The sequence below is a fragment of the Dama dama genome, chromosome X, assembly GCF_033118175.1.
Source record: "Dama dama isolate Ldn47 chromosome X, ASM3311817v1, whole genome shotgun sequence".
NCBI classification, from domain to species: Eukaryota; Metazoa; Chordata; class Mammalia; order Artiodactyla; family Cervidae; genus Dama; species Dama dama.
Window position 1 is genome coordinate 162,119,517 of NC_083714.1, and position 15,592 is coordinate 162,135,108.

The window sequence follows — 15,592 nt, forward strand, 5'->3', positions numbered from 1 at the left end:
CACTTCAGTACTCGCGGCTTCTAGGCTCTGGAGCACAGGCTCAGTACTTGTGGCACACGGACTTAGTTGCCCCAGAGCATGTGGGCTCTTCCTGGAACAGGGATCAAACCTGTGTCTCCTGCATTGACAGGCAGATGCTCAACCACTGGACCACGGGGGTGGGGGGTGGGGTGGTTCATTCTTGCTTGAAATCATGTATCACATCCATCATTTTTTCATAGAAAAATAGAACTAGCAGTTCTCTAGTACTCATTTTATTAACTTTGTTATTCATGAGATGGCCCCAGCTGTAGGGTAGCCTTTGTTTTTTGCCTACCTTTTGACATCCGTCACAGGCACTCACGCCCTCAGATGAAATAATATCACCAGGAATGTCTGCAGCTGGACTCAAGACAATCTCCTCTGTTTACCAAACAGCGGGCCCCTAAGATTCTATCTGAGACATTCAGGATTCTCCCGAATTTCAGTCCGGTGCCTCGTTCTACTGCCTAAAATACAGTCCCATGAGAATGTTTGGATGTTTCTTCAAATCCATGTAAAATGCAACTCCCTGACTTTGGTGGAAGCTGGACTCATCTCTCCCGTATCTTTGCCCCAGTCGTAGCCCTTCTATCCACAGGCAAGGGCAGTTTAACTCCAGGGGAAGGCACTCAGGGGAACCCTGACTACATGACCTGCAATGCATACATGTGACTTCAAAAAAAAAAGAAAACCTCACTCTGTCCAATAAATTAACTCATTCATTTCTCAAGGCTTTGTCCCTCAGAGCAAAAAATTCCATCAGACCAGAAATTATTACCACAATGCCTTTTATCCGTGGCTCAGACAGTAAAGAATCTGACAGCAATGAAGGAGACCCGGGTTCGATCCCTGGGTCTGGAAGATCTCCTGGAAAAGGAAATGGCCACCCATCCAGTATTCTTGCCTGGAGAATCCCATGGACAGAGGAGCCTGGTGGGCTACAGTCTATGGAGGCCATTCCATGGCACGCAGTCCATGGCGTCCCAAAGATTCAGACACCACTGAGTCACTAATATAACTGCTTCTTACCTGGATAGCAACTGGCAGTCTTTATTGTTGTTGTTGTTAAATGGTGAGATAGTAGATATTTTTGGATTTAAGTGCAAACTTTGCGACTTCGCCGTTTTTGTGAGAAGGTAGCCATAGATAAGACTTTGATCCTGGGTTGGGAGGATCCCCTGGAGGAGGAAATGGCAACCCACTCCAGTATCCTTGCCTGGGAAACCCCATGGATGGAATAGCCTGATGGGCTACAGTCCAGTGGGTCCCAAGAATCAGACATGACTTAGTGACCAAATCACCACAATACCCATTTGTTTCCTCTCTCACTTTTAAGGAAACAAAAAAGAATTGTCAATTGCTATCCAGATAAAAGGCAGTTCCAGTAGTTTAACTTGACCAGTGCTTGTCAAATGCTGGTATCTGAAAAGCTAGTAGTAATTTTTTCGTCTAACAGAATTTTTGTTCTGAGGGACAAAGACTTGAGAAAATAATAATTTGTTGGACAGAGTGATTTTTTTTTTTCAGCTTGGAATTTCAGAAGTTCCATTGAGGAGAGGGAGAGTTAACGTTTTACTTACATACAACACAGTGTCTCGAAGACCCATTTCCCATTCATCTGATTCACGCAACATTGAATGGCCCTGGAAGTAGTTGAGATTTATCATGTTACATAAATTCCAGCTGTTTTCTACTGTGTTTGTCTGTATGTGTAACCACAGCTGGTAAGCCCTCAAGTACCACTGTTATGCTGGTCTCCAGAATACTATAAAAATAGAAAAAAGATCAAGACAAAACTTTGAAAGCATTCCTCATACCTATGCCCTTAAAAAGTGATTTTCGTCCCAAATCCTACAAAATCACTTACCACTCACCCTCTTAGCCAGCATTTCTATTCTGTAAAATGACCTTCAGTTCATTTCAGTCGCTCAGTCCTGTCTGATTCTTTGCGACCCCATGGACTGCAGCACGCCAGGCCTCCCTGTCCATCACCAATTCCCGGCGCTTACTCAGACCCATGTCCATCAAGTTGGTGATGCCATCCAACCATCTCGTCCTCAGTCGTCCCCTTCTCCTCCTGCCTTCAATCCTTCCCAGCGTGTCAGTTCTTCACATTAGGTGGCCAAAGTATTGGAGCTTCAGCTTCTGCATCAGTCCTTCCAATGAGTATTCAGGACTGATTTCCTTTAGGATGGACTGTTTTGACATCCTTGCAGTCCAAGGGTCTCCCAAGAGTCTTCTCCAACACCATAGTTCAAAAGCATCAGTTCTTTGGCACTCAGCTGTCTTTATGATTCAACTCTCACATTCTTATATGACTACTGGAAAAACAATAGCTTTGACTAGGCGGACCTTTGTTGGCAAAGTAATGTCAGTGCTTCTTAATATGTTCTCTAGGTTGGTCATAGCTTTTCTTCCAAGGACCAAACATCTTTTAATTTTGTGGCTGCAGTCACCATCTGAAGTGACTTTGGAGCCCAAGAAAATAAATTCTGTCACTGTCTTCATTGTTTCCCCATCTGTTTGCCCTGAAGTGATGGGATCGGATGCCCTGATCTTTGCCTTTTGAATGTTGAGTTTTAAGTCAGCTTTTTCCCTCTCTTCTTTCATTGTTTTAATGCAAGAGCTAGGGGCTTCCCTGGCTGCTCAGCTGGTCAAGAATCCACCAGCAATGCAGGAGTCCCCTGTTCGATCCATGGGTCGGGACCATCCCCTGGAGAGGTATAGGCTACCCACTCCAGTATTCATGGGCTTCTCTGGTAAAGGATCCACCTGCGATGCAGGAGACCTGGGGTCAATCCTTGGGTTGGGAAGATCCCCTGGAGGAGGGCATGGCAAGCCACTCCAGTATTCTTGCCTGGAGAATCCCATGGACAGAGGAGCCTGGCGGGCTCCAGTCCATGGGTTCACAAAGAGTCGGACACCACTGAGCAACTAACACACATCACAGCTGAGGTCTGGCTGTATGAACATATTAGTTTACGGTAGTTTAAATTCAGTTCTTTGGCTACATTTTGTAAGGTTTCCCTTGACAGTAGGATTGAGATTTTGTTGTATGGGTTTTAAATCTGCAGTGTATACATTTGGGCTTCCCCGGTGGCTCAGATGGTAAAGAATCCGCCTTCATTTGGTATTTTGTTTTTATTACCAGCGTGCATCCTAAGTCACTTCAGTCGTGTCTGACTCTTTGAGACCCTATTGACTATAGTTCACCAGGCTCTGTCTATCCATGGGATTCTCCAGGCAAGGATACTGGAGTGGCTGGCCTTGCTCTAATACCTAAAATTAAATCTTCATTTACTTACAAAATAGGGCTGTCTGCATGTTTAATTTCCTACCCATAGCGTTACAACTTGACTTATTTGACTAGAAATTTCCCCTAGCATAATTATTACGCTTTGCTCTAAACCTCTAATGGGTGTTTTATATTGAGTGTTGCTTCTCTGAATTAGAATCTCTTAATCCTCTTTCACATTTTCCTTATAAATGTATGGCAGTATTTCTTTCTGTAACACCCAGCAAAGTGCCATATCTAAGTTATAGGTGGTGGATATAAGTAGTTCAGAAGGCTCATTTAAATTGTAAGTAATTGGGTCATTAAACTGAATTATTTCCAGAGATATAAAAACAAGAAATTCATTTGTTTAAAGGTAGCAAATCAAGAATATTTCTAAGCAAATATTTCCAAGTACAGCTGAGTCCAACCCAGTTGCCAAGGCGATATAACTCATGTCCAGGACTTTAAAATATTTATCGTACATGATATTCATTATTAAGAAGCAATACGGGACTTCCCTGGCAGTCCGGCAGTTCAGACTCTGTGCTTCCATTGTCAGGGGAGGGGCACAGATTTGACCCCAGGACAGGGAACTAAGATACTGCGTGCTATGACCCTCCCCAAAAAATTAATATACAATCTCCATCTTATGACTAAGACCTTAATGAGCACATATACCGCTTTAATTATTTTTAACCAAAAGTCAAAGGCCCAAGTGCACATACAGAGATGCAGGTTCGATCCCCTGGGTAGCGAAGATCCCGTGGAAAAGGAAATGACAACTCACTCCAGTATTCTTGCCTAGAGAATCCCAAGGACAGAGGAGCCTGACTACAGTCCACGGGGTCGCGAAAGAGTCGGACATGACTCGGCGACTAAAACAAAACAAAGATATGCACAATCCTGGCCTTCTGATAGACTTTCAGTTTCAGAGTCTCAATAGGAAAGACACAAAACCTTAGCTCAAGAAACCGTAACTAGGGACCTCCCCAAGGGTCCAGTGGTTAAGGCTTTGCCTTGTGATGCAAGGGACACAGGTTCCATCTGTGTTTGGGTAGCTAAGATCTCACATGCCTCAAAGTCAAAAAAAAAAAAGAAGAAGAAAAATATACGAAACAGAAGCAATATTGTCACAAATTCAATAATGACTTCAAAAATGGTCCACATTAGGAAAAAAAAAATCTTAAAAAAAAAAAAGAAACGAAAGGCAGAAAATGTAGTCTATTGTCAGTTCTCTTATCAAGTAGCAAACTCTTCTTTCTCATTGTGGAAGAAGCCCTGTAGAACGCATTAGCACTTGTCAGCCTCTCTCGCCCCAAAGAAAGGAAGAAAGAGAGAGGACCTTCTTCGTGCAGGGGGAGCTCTGATGTGACCTTTGGAGAAACCAGGCTAAGGCCGCTTGACTGATTTCAGAATCGAGAAACCCACTGGAATTGTCATCCTGGGTCGCAGCTCTCGCAGAAGCCCAGTGATTTTCGTTCAAATGGATTAGCCTCAGAGCACAGACTGCCCAGGTGGTGCTAGTGGTAAAGAACCCGCCCGCCAATGCAGGTTAGATTTAATAGATGTGCGTTTGATCCCCAGGTCAGGAAGATCTGCTGGAGGAGGGCAAGGCAACCCACTCCAGTATTCTTGCCTGGAGAATCCCCATGCGTAGAGTCGACCAGAGCGACTTAGCACGCAGAGAATAGTGAAAAACAGACGGTGACTCTCAACAGACAAATGAAAGGTATTTTTTTCCCCCTAATTCTGGTATTTCTCAGATAGGAACCCAGCCTGGGACTATGCTCATTTACATCCGACTCTTTGCAACCCTACAGACTGTAACTCTCCAGCCTCCTCTGTCCATGGGATTCTCCAGGCAAGAATCCTGGAGTGGGGTGCCATTTCCTCCTCCAGGAGAATCTTCCCAACCCGGGGATTGAACCTGCATCTCTGGCATTGGCAGGCAGATTCTTTATCTCTGAACCTCCTGGGAAATTCATGACCCTGTTCTTTGATCCAAGAACGTTTCTATTGTTGATTTGAACCATTTTCCGAGGCCTCATCATTCTTTCTTGAGATGCATTAGACATACATTATTTTCTTGCTGGGGTTTGCAGGACCAAAGAATTCAAGATTTTGCCTCTTTTCAGATGATTTTTTCCTTGCCAGAAAATTTTAAAATGCAGTGTTAATATTATTGTTTCTTTCAGCCCAGATTGAATTTAATCAAAGACCTCTTACACTTTCATGATTAAAAACATGAAAACTGTGTGTGTCCAATAAGTGGTTCAACATTTATGAGAGTTGATAAATTCATCAGGGTCAATAAGAGCCAATTGCTTGTACATATGTTAATCTGAAATTATTTATGTGAGTTTGGTTTGTGTAAAATAAATGATTAACATTTGCATATTTAATTTCAGCTTCAAGTGATACAGTTCTTTAAATAAGATCTGCAATCCCAAATGTTCTCACTTGTTATTTTTGCAAAGACCAGATTGAGACTTAACCATCCCCATCCTAAATCAGTGGACTGACAGAATAAACCAGCTCTCAGAAATAAAATTAAACTGAAAGTAAAGTCGCTTCAGTCGTATCCAACTCTTTGAGACCCCATGGACTGGGGTCTCCTCCATCCATGGGATTTTTAATATTTTAATGCCCCCCTGCCAAGTATATACTGTCTGTCGCTCAGTCATGTCCGACTGTCTGCAACCCCATGGACTGCAGCACTCCAGGCCTCCCTGTCCATCACCAACTCCTGGAGCTTGCTCAAACTCATGTCCATCCAGTCGATGATGCCATCCAACCATCTCATCCTCTGTCGTCTCCTTCTCCTCCTGCCTTCAATCTTTCTCAGCATCGGGGTCTTTTCCAATGAGTCAGTTCTTTGCATCAGGTGGTCAAAGTACTGGAGCTTCAGCCGCAGCATCATTTTCCTTCCAATGAATATCCAGGGTTGATTTCCTTTAGGACTGACTGGTTTGTCTCTGTGCGGCCCAAGGGATACTCAAGAATCTTGCCTGGCAAAATTATAAAGTTAATGAAACTGCTTTATACTTTCCTAAGAAGACATAGAACTTTTCTACTCTGTTCCACTATAAAATCACATTATAATGCACTTCGTGCACCTTCTTTGTGATCAGAAGTATGAAACCACAGTTGTGCAACTGTGGGGATTCAAAAACAAGTGAACGCTTTTGTTTGCTTTAATTTTTCTTCTTAGTTTTTGAACAGTCTGAACCTTGAAAGGATTTATCAAAAGGTGAAAACGTTGCTTTTATATAAACCTTTGCTGCCATCTGAAAGCAGAAATCTCTGGTCTTTAACAACTGGCAAATGGTTTCCCTAAATTACAAGAAATGGCTTTTTTTCTGACATTTCTCAAGATATCAGCAGGGTTAGACACGATGTTATTATTTAAGCAGCAATCACTGACACTCCTTCAGTCCCAGACACCTATAAGTCTCTGATCAAAATGGATGACCTTGGCCAGAAAAATGCACACAGCTGCCTTTGCACATAACACACGTTCAGGAATTTTCAACTCACCTATGGATCAGTGGTTAAGAATGCCTCCTTCGGAAAGTAAATTATCCTCGGAGGAACAGGCTGTCTTTCTTAATTTGGGAGGAAGAAGAATCGAAAGGGAGAACTACCAGCAAAGATTCACAATGAAAATGATAAGTTACCAGCATTTCCTGAATGCTTCTGCCTTAAATAAAACGATTTGCAGGAGTGAGAAGTTTTCATGACCTCAGTGTTCACAAAGATGTTCTAAGAATAATAGGTGATGCTGAATGCTCAAACACACTTTTCTAAAGCTGAGTGTTTGTTAGGTAGAAACCAAAGCGAGAGTCTGATACCAAAGGATTCTCTGTATTCTATATTATGATCGGATTCTATATCTCTATATCACTATATTCTGATATCAGTGGAATCTGGTATCAGCGGTTCCTGGTGGGTACCAGAAGGATCAACCGTCTTTCTGTTGCGCTGACGTTGGATTTTAGACGCTGTCAAGTTCTGTTTCAGAATATTGAACCAAGGGTAACAATGTCTACTTGAAGTATACAGGCCTTCCGTGGTGACTCACTGACAGTGAATCTGCGTGCAATGCAGGAGACCTGGGTCTAATCCCTGGGTTGGGAAGATCCCCTGGAGAAGGGAATGGTGCTAAATTGAGACTTTTAAGAGATTAGCATTATTTAAAGAAATGCCAGACATCTCAAGCTAATGGATTTAACACTTTCTAAGCCTGGTGATTCACTGGTTAAGAATCCACCTGCAATGCAGGAGATACAGGTTTGATCCCTGGATCTGGAAGATCCCCTGGAGAAGAGAATGGCAACCCACTCCAGTATTCTTGCCTGGAGAATCCCTTGGATAGAGGAGCCTGAAGGGCTACAGTCCCTGAGGTAGCAGAAGAGTCAGACGTGACTTAGCAAGTAAAAAAGCAACAAGGAACAAATGTATGGGAAAATGCAAGAGTCTGGGCTCATTGAAATCATTCCTTTGATAGAGCCCTTAACTATCTTGGGCCAGTATCCTGTTCTCCTCCACCCCGAGTCCCCTTAGGATGTACCATTAGGAGTGGCTGAAGTGGCTGGTGGCTTGCTGGCCACACATCCTTTTTTTGTTTTTTTTTTTTTACTAACATTCTTTGTCCATAACCTACATCATGGGGGGCTTCCCTGATGGCTCAGCAGGAAACAATCTGCCTGCAATGCAGGAGATGCAAAAGATGCTGGTTTTATCTCTGGGTCAGGAAGATCCCCTGGAGAAGGAAATGGCAACCCATTCCAGTATTCTTGCCTGGAGAATCCCATGGACAGAGGAGCCTGGCAGGCTAAGGTCCACAGCCTTGGACACGACTGCGTGGCTGAGCACACAGCACCTTGAGAGCCTCAAAAAATATCTTTGCATTTGGTAGACATCTCCGATAAATGTAATTATTTGGGGGAGAAGCATACAAAGCTTTGAGCTCCTTAGAAATTATATAGCAGCGTGGGTCTCCTGAGTGCCTTTTAAATCTGAGAATTCTGTGATGTGATGGTTAAATCTGTAGTGGTTCATTTTTAAGCCTACTCGTTTCATGAAAATTCATGAAGGTGAATTTTTTTTTCTCTCTTTAACCGCTCGGTACACACTAAAGCTGAAAACTTTGAGGCTTCCAAATGAGACCCAGATGCTTTGCCTCACATTCTCAGCAAAGCTGTGTGTGGTGAAGATTGTGACAGACCCTTTTAACTTAATGATCTTTGCGCTGCTGCTGGTCTCTTGCCTCCATAGATTTTTCTCTGACATTTGTAAGTAGGACTGCAGTTCCATTTTCGTCTGCCACTGGTAAACAGGTCTGTTATTTATATCAGCTGCAGCCTCCACTTGGAGAGAGGTCAGGAATTCATTCTCCCTGGAGTCTGAACACCCCAGCTGACCCAGAAATGATTAGTGATATCACGGTTGTCATCACACACCCGACAAGAAGCCACTTACAGCCTGTGGTTTGTTTTAGCGACAAATTAGAACGCAATGAAACATAGGATGCTGACATTGCTTGAATAAAAATGGGATAGAATTTGAATCTGGAGCTCAACTTCTTCCCACCACTTCCCACTAATTCCATCCATCTTTTGGCTATAGATTGACCCGCATAGAACAGAGTCATCTTTTATTGCTTTTGTTTTCTCCCATGCTGTGCTTAAGTCACTTCAGTCATGTCCAACTCTTTGCGACTCCATGGACTGTAGCCTCGCCAGGTTCCTCTGTCCATGGGATTCTCCAGGCAGGAATATTGGGGTGGGTTGCCATTCCCTCCTCCAGGGGATCTTCCCGACACCGGGATCAAACCCATGTCTCCTTCATTGGCAGGCGGATGCTCTTCTGCTGAGCCACCAGGGAAACCCAAGAATTTCCTCCTAAAACAGAAAATCAGGCCAATAGATAAGAGAGTGTGTTTGATAAGTCATTGGAAGAAAAATATAAAGCAATGAAGAATGGAAACTTCACCAAAGGTATTGGTAGGACTCCAACTGGACTTTTTTTTCCCCTAACTGCAGGCTAATTCTCCTTCTAAAATCTCAGATATGTCACAGCAGTTACATCAATTTGCATTTGGTTCTTAAGTGAATTTGTACTAGATTTTTAAGCCTTTTTTCTTTCATTGCCTTGTGTTGGACAGAAGTAATTTTCTTTCAGGTTGTATTAAAAGATATTGAAGACTGGCGGTCTGGAGGTTAAGACTTGTTGTTTTAACTGCTGTGGCCTCAGATTCAGTCCTTGGTTGGGAAGCTTAGATCCCAAAGGCTGTTCGGATGGCCAAAAAATAGAATAAAATGAATGTTGGACACTTTCAATTGCTCAGCATTTTTTATTGAGATGCCTTTGGACACCCAGAAAATGCACTGATTTTAAGTACTCATTTTGATGCTTTTCGTCAATTTATGCATTCATATAATAATCCCCTGATATTTGTGCAGAATATTTCTGTTATTCTTGACTGTCCCCATATGTAACCATTCCTCCTTGTTTAACTCGCCACCAGAGGCTAGCTTCTGTCACTCTGAGAAGGTTTTCCCAGTTCTTATTATTTTTAAAAATTAGACAGTGTTATATATTGTGTGTTTTTTTCATTTATTTTTATTAGTTGGAGGCTAATTACAATATTGTAGTGGGTTTTGTCATACATTGACATGAATCAGCCATATATTGTGTGTTTTAGACTCGGTATAACATTTCTGAGATTCATCATGGTGCTGTGTATACCAACGATCATTCATTTTTATTGCATGTTAGTACCGGTACTGACTCAGACAAATATTCGGATGGTTTACCTTTTCTCCAGATGTTGGACATTCAGGTTGCTTCTAGGTTTGGGCTTGTTACAAACAGAGATTCTGTAAACATTCCTGTGCATGTATTTGCATGGACATACTTCTTCATGTTTTTGAGGCTTGTTGAGTTGCAGAGTTGAAGGACTTATTAGAGTGTTGATATACTTGTAAGAAACTATTACTTTTCCAAAGAAGTTCTCCCGTTTTGTAGTCCCCAGGCAAAGCCTGAAAATTCCAGTTGCTTTAAGTAGTCACCACAATTTGTGGAATTGCCAGTCTTTATCATTTAGACTGCTCTGGTAGATATGGCTTGAATTTAATGTTGAGCAAGTGTTCATAGGGTTATTGGTCATTTTAATATAGTGCACTGTGAATTACACATTTTAGTCCAACTCATTTTATTCCACTATTCATCCTTTATTCTTTGCTTGTAGGAGTTGTTTATATAGTATGAAAGTGAAAGTGAAAATCGCTCCGTCGTATCTGACTCTTTGAGACCCCATGGACTATACAGTCCATGGGATTCTCCAGGCAAGAATACTGGAGTGGGTCACCATGCCCTCCTCCAGGGGATCTTCCCAACCCAGGGATCGAACCCAGGTCTCCTGCATTGCAGGTGGATTCTTTACCGTCTGAGCCACCAGGGAAGCCCAAGAATACTGTAGTGGGTAGCCTATCCTTTCTTCAGGGGATCTTCCTGGCCCAGGAATTGAACCAGGGTCTCTTGCCTTGCAGGCGGATTCTTTACCAACTGGGCTCTCAGGGTAGCCCTTATATAGGATATACAAATTTAATTCTATTAAATCATAGAATTCAACATAATTTTATCATTCTAAGGTTGGGAAATGGCAATCCACTCCAATATTCTTGCCTGGGAAATTCAGTGGAGGGAGGAGCCTGGCAGGCTACAGAGCATGGGGTCGCAAAGACTCAGATATGACTAACGTAACTAAAGCTCATATATCACGTCTAGAATTAATTACTGGCTGATTGTGAGACAGAAATCTAGGTTCTCGATTTTTTTTTCCAGTTTACTAAATAATATTCTAGTATCATTTATTGAAAGTTGTTTACATACACTCAAGTCTGCTCCTCAGTCTTCTGTTTCTTCCTGTGGTATCCTTATCCATGTTCCTGCCACGATGTCAGTATCCTGAAAGTAATATTAGAGTATGTCACTGGCTGTTCTTCAGTCTCTCAATCCTGTCTGTCTGTGACCCCGTGGACTGCAGCCCGCCAGGTTCCCTGGTCCTTCACCATCTCCTGGAGTTGGCTCAAACTCGTGTCCGTGGAGTCGGTGATGCCATCCAATATCTGGCGGGGGGGGTGTAAATCCTCACTTTGTGCTCATTTTTCAAAGTCATCATGTAGCCACCTTTTTATGAGTTGCTGGATTCCATTGCCTGATATTTTATGGGGCGTTCTTACCTCTAGATTCGAGAGCTTACCATCCAGTATTGCTGCTGCTTGTTCATTTCATCAGGTTTTCATATCAAGGGGATGCTGACTTTCAGAACAAGAGGGAAAGCGTGCATTCTGCTTTCCAAAAGTGTTCCTGTGGTATTGGTGCTGCATCCCCTTTAAATGTTTTAGAGAATTTACCAGTAAATCTATTGGCCTGGAGGGAGTGTTTTTATGGTGGTTGAAAATGATTATTTTTCAAGCTAATTTTGGTGGCTTTATATCTGTTTGAATTTAATTTCTCCTTATGTCACTTTTGATAAGTGTTCTTTTTTTCTTTTTTAGGCAAAGTTTATTTTTGTCTAAGTTATTGCATTTATTACCCTAAAGTTATTCATGGCGTGCCCTAATCATCATTTTAACATCTGTTAGCCTTTTACCATTCCTGGCTTTAGTAATTTGTATTTCCTGTGATCTTCTTGATCACTCTTCAGACACATTTATCAATTTTATTAAATTTTCAGAAAACAAAACAAAACAAAGCACCTAATGGTCATGATATCTCTATTTTGCATGTTTTTAAAAATATCAATTTCTACTATTTTTATAATTTCTATTTAGTTTCTTCAACTTACTTTGGCTTCATTTTGCTCCTTTTATTTTTAGCTTGTTCATGTCAAATCTTAGTTTATGTTTTATTTTTCCTTAAATCCAAGCACAGTTTAGCTGCGTCGTATACATATTGACTTGCCTGTTCTTTTCATCTTTGGATGTCAACATTTTCTAACTGTATTGTAATTCCGTGTTCATTCTCTGGGTTTTTAAAAAAAATATCTTCTTGGTTTCTAAATACATGGATTTTCTCTCTGTCTCACACATGTACACAAAACATGTATACATACCTCTTGCTTTGTTAAAGTGTTTGAGATATTTTTCCTCTTTAATTGCCATTTCCTTCTCCAGGGAATCTTCCTGACCCCAGGATCCAACCCATAGCTCCTGTGCCTACAAGCTCCTGGCATTGTAGAGGCAGATTCTTTAACCCGCTGAGCCATTGGGGAAGCCCATTCAATTGCTAATGACATCTAATTTCATATCCTTTTAGTCTCTGAGTATATGTCATATAGTTGCAACCCACTGATGATTTCTGAGGTTTCTTTTAGGGCATAGCACTTTATCTTAGCGAATATCCGTATGTGCTTGAAAATCGTGATACAGTGCAAACTTCTCTGAGGTCCGGTTACAAATGTGTCAGTGAGGAAAGTTTTATTAATCATGTATCGCAAGTCTGACATATTTTTACAGAATTTTTGTTTGCTCCGTGCTACAAGATGTGAGTGAATTTTTTCCCTTTATTTATTTATTTTTTTTGCACGTTTTGTTGTTCAGTCACCCAGTCCTGTCTGACTCTCTGTGACCCCATGGACACCAGACGTCCCTGTCCCTCACCATCTCCTGAGGTTTGCCCAAGTTCATGTCCGTTGAGTCGGTGATGCCATCCAGCCATCTCGTCCTCTGATGCGCCCTCTTCTCCTTCTGCCCTCCATCTTTTCCCACTTAAAGCTGCACTATTTCCTACGTTTGAAAGTGGTATCATTAACAGCTCTTGTTTCTCAAGTCTGCACCAGTGCAGTTCATTCAGCAACTCACTGTTTTTATTCTGTTCTCTCCCAACCTCTTTTGTTTACACAGAATTGTCAGCATTTATCCTTCTGCTTGCTCCCCTGAATATGTGTCTTTATTCTGTGACTCCTTTGACGTTTATCTTTTCTTTAATTTTTCAACAGATTGTACTGTAGCTGGTCCACTTCTCTATGTATTTATTCTGCTTGGTGATCGTCAAGCTCCTTATCTTATCTGGGTGATGTATTTTCATCAACTCTAGAATTTTTTTTTTTATTTTGGCCATTTTGCTTTTAAATATTTATTCTGCCCCTTGGGATGTCTCATCTTTTTCTGAAATACTGTTTGTATGCTATAACTTTCATGTCATCCATCAGATATCTGATGGTCTGTTTGGTTTGTTTTCCACTCTTTTATCTAAGATTTTTTTTTTTATCATTTTGGATACCGTTCTTACCTCTGTGAACAGTTATCTCTACTTTTCATTTTACTGTTTCGCTCTCTTGCGGGGTGAATCCAGTGAATATATCATTCCATAGTTTTAAATTTCCAGTATTTCTTTGTGATGAGGCAACCCACTCCAGTATTCTCGCCTGGAGAATCCCATGGACACAGGAGCCTGGGGGCCTACAGTCCATGTGGTCGCAAAGAGTCAGACACGCCTAAGTGACTGAGCAGTGCCTTTTAGCAGTTTCCGTATCTCTACCAAAATGACCACTCTTTTTTGAAACTGAAATATATTGGCACAGTGATAAAGAAACCACCTGCCAATGAGGGTTCAATCCCTGGATTGGAAAGATCCCCCGCTGGAGGAAGGAACGGCAACCCACTCCGGGAGTCTTGCCTGGGAAATACCATGGACAGAGGAGCCTGGTGGGCTACCGGCCATAGCGTGGTAAAGAATTGGACACAGCTGAGCACACACACGTGCATGGTTGATTTACAATATCGTGTTAGTTTCAGATATATAGCAAACGGATTCAGATATAGGTGATAGATAGATCCTTTTTCCAACTCTTTTTATTATAGGTTATCACAAGATAGTGAATATACTTCACTGAGGTATATGGTAAATCCTTATTGTTTCTCTATTTTTCTTTTTCTTTTTTTGACCATACTGCACAACTGGAAGAATCTTAGTTCCCCAACCAGGGATCAAACTTGGGCCCTCAGCGGTAAACGTGTGGTGTCCTAACCACAGGTCCATTGGGAAAGTCCCTTGTGTATCTGTTTTGTATATAGTGGTGGGTATCTGCTAATTTCAAACTCCTATTTTACCTCTCCTTCTTCTTCCCCTTTGATAGCCATAAGTTTGCTTTTGAAGTCAATTAATCCGTTTCTGTGTTGTAAATAAGTTCATTTGCATTATTTTTTAGAATCCACGTATGAGTGACCTCATATGGCATTTGTCTTTCTCTGACTTACTTCACTGAGTATGATCATCTCTGGGTCCATCCATGTTACTGCAAATGGCATCATTTCGTTGTTTTTTTTTTTTTTATTTCAGTTCAGTTCAGTCGCTCAGTCTTGTGTCTGGCTCTTTGCAACCCCATGGACTGCAGCAGGCCAGCCTTCCCTGTCCATCCCCATCCATTGTTTTTCAGGGCTGAGTAATATTCCATTGAATATATGTGCCACACCTCCTTTATAAAGTCTTCTGTTGATGAGTACTTAGGTTATTTCCATGTCTTGGCTACTGTGGATACTGCCGCAGTGAGCGTAAGAGTGTTCATGTACCTTTTCAAAGCAGAGTTTTCATCTTTTCCAGATATATGTCCCAGAGTGGCGATTGCTGGACCATATGGTAACTCTTATTTTTCTGGCTTTTAAAGGGACCTCCATCCTATTTTTCATCGTGGCCCACACCAATTTACGTTCCCACCAACAGTGCAGAAGTGTTCCCTTTTCTCCACACCCTCTCCAGCATTCATTGTCTGCAGACTTTTGATGCTGACTCTTCTGACTGGTGTGAGGTGAGACCTCACTGTCGTTTGGCTTTGCATTTCCCTAATAATTAGCAATATTGACCATCTTTTCATGTGCTCATTGGCTGTCTTGGTCTTTAGAGAAATGTCAACTTGGGTCTTCTGTCCAAACAGAATTGAGTTATTTTATTTTCTTCTGCTAATGAGCTACTTGAGCTGTCTATGTATTTTGGCAATTAAGCCCTTGTCCGGGAAGCCGGGTTAGTAGATAAAATAAAAGAGATTGTGAGAAACACAGAGTCCCTTTGGGCGGACTCACATATATGGTTGCGCACTTAAGCTTCCAACGTGGCACGGTGGTAAAGAATCTGCCTGCCAATGCAGGAGACTTGAGTTCAATCCCTGGGTCAAGAAGACCCCTTGGAGGATGAAATGACAACCCACTCCAGTACTCTTTACTGGAGAATACCACGAACAGAGGAACCTGGCGGGGCTACAGTCCATGGCGTCGAAAAGAGTCGGGTATG